Source organism: Alligator sinensis, unplaced genomic scaffold, assembly GCF_000455745.1.
Source record: "Alligator sinensis unplaced genomic scaffold, ASM45574v1 scaffold1744_1, whole genome shotgun sequence".
NCBI classification, from domain to species: domain Eukaryota; kingdom Metazoa; phylum Chordata; order Crocodylia; family Alligatoridae; genus Alligator; species Alligator sinensis.
Genome location: NW_005843554.1, coordinates 95044 through 96931, shown reverse-complemented (window position 1 = coordinate 96931; position 1888 = coordinate 95044). Strand labels below are relative to the sequence as shown.

General features: G+C 63.1%; 1 long non-coding RNA gene across 1 annotated transcript in view; it reads right to left on the bottom strand.

Moving 5' to 3' along the window:
- Positions 1 to 293: 293 nt before the first annotated feature.
- LOC102381453 overlaps positions 294 to 1888 on the bottom strand; it is a 2002-nt gene continuing 407 nt past the window's right edge. Inside the window, exons 2-3 of the long non-coding RNA XR_325531.3 lie at positions 1377 to 1587; positions 294 to 656 (exon numbers count right to left, since the gene is read on the bottom strand). This is a non-coding gene — a long non-coding RNA (uncharacterized LOC102381453). The remainder of the gene's footprint in view (positions 657 to 1376; positions 1588 to 1888) is intronic.

Sequence of the window (1888 nt, the reverse complement as noted above, 5' to 3'; positions counted from 1 at the left end):
AGGGATCCACGTCTCCATGCACTCTCACCAGCCTGTCCTGTGCCAGCACCCCTGGCTATCTGCACTTGGGAGGGAGCGCCTGCTAATGCCAGCTTGTGCTGCTTGCAGCCTTTGGCACCACAGGCTTGATGCTCTTTGGGTTTCTCTGCTCCCCACATGTTTCACGGCCCCCCTGGCTCCTCCTGCGCTCTGCCCCAGTTGTGCTCCCCACAACTGCACCGGGTGCCCTGCTCACCTCCAGGCTCTGCCCCTGCTTTGGAGGCCTGCCCTGCCCCTTCTGCACTGGGCCCCCCGGGCAAGTCCTCTGCAGCTCCAGCTTCACAGGCTCTGCTCCAGGAGGTTTCTGCTCAGCGCTGCTCGGGGTCCCAGCACCTGCGGGCGGGGAAGAGCGCACAGGGCAGCGCTGGGGCTGCGGGCACGGGGAAAGCCCTGCTTGTCTCCTGCACTGGCCTGGCACTAAGGCAGACGGAGGCTTCGGTGTGTAGAAGAGGGGGGAGAAGGTAGACTCCACGTCCCACAGCTCTTGCTAAGGGCATGAGGCTGGAGATGAGCCCCAGTAACTCTGTACCAGCCCGGGGTGGTCATCACAACACCATGTCAGAGCCAGCAGCGACACAGCTCCCTGGGAAAAAGCTTGAGGGAAGTTCATGCACATGCTAAGGACAAGGGAGGAGAAATGCAAGGTCAGTGCTCTCCAGGGCATGGAGAATTCTTCCAGAACTGCTGGGAGAACAAGAGCTGCTGGTCTGCTGGAGCAGTGACTGGAGCAACATGTTCTGGCAGAGACTTCTGCACGGAGGGACGGTGCCTCCTGCTTCTGGACAGGGTCGAGCCACCGCTCCGTACCTGCCCCTGGGGAAGGACCTGGCCTGGGGCACCAGCCCGAGGAGCTTTTGTCTGCTGAGAGCTCCCAGGTCTCCTCGGGTTCAGGGGAATCCGCAACAGGACAGAGCCCTGGCTTAGCTGTACCTGACACAACCAAGGCCACTGGGGAAGGACATTTACCTGTCACCTGCACCAGCCCCTTACTGGGCAGAGAGGCCTCAGAGGGACATGAGAAAGGGACAGGGGCAAGTCAACAGTGAATACAGGCACGTGAATAAGGTCATTGATTGGTACCATGACAGCACAACAAGGCCAAAGACACAGCCTCTCTGTGCTGCGAGCTGCTCACCTGCAGCGAGACGGATCAGAGCCCAGCCTGGGAGCTGCCCAGCCGCAGGGATCAGAGCCCAGCCCGTGGTTACCAACATTGCAGTCCGTCCCGGCTGGGGCAGACGATGGAGCCTCTCCCCCTGCATGCAGCACAGCCACGCCGGCAGCTGGACCCAAGCCCCGCCTGGACCCACGCCCGGCCCTTACACCTGGTCCCTCACCTGAGTCCGGGGGGGGCAGGGGCTCCTCTCTGGGGACAGGAGGTGGCTTGTTCCAACGCCTTGGGGTGTCCCTCTCTCCTGACTCTGCCACAGGCCTGTCTGCACGATGGGCCTTGGGTTGCTCCAGCCAGGAATCACCAGGGTCCTGCAGTGCCGCAGTGGACGGCATCTTGTGTGAGGACACCTCCTCAACCTTCACACTCACTGCGACCTGGGGACGAGATCAGTGTCACTGGGGAGCTGGGACGTGGGTGAGACGGGGCTGGGAGGGAACACGAACATCCCCCAAGCACACGGGCTTCTTGTCCTGCTCCTGCCCTGGCTGAAACCCCTCAGCCAGGGCCACGGCCTCAGCACAGGTTTCCCCCACGCCCAGCTCTGCGTCCCTGGAGCAGTGACGCCAGGTCTGTGGGGTGGGGGTCGTGCCCCGGGGCCAACTGGGTGGTCTCTGAGGGGATCTCGGCCTGAGGAGGGGGCTGCACGGTCTGCCTCACCTCCTGACCCGCATCTCC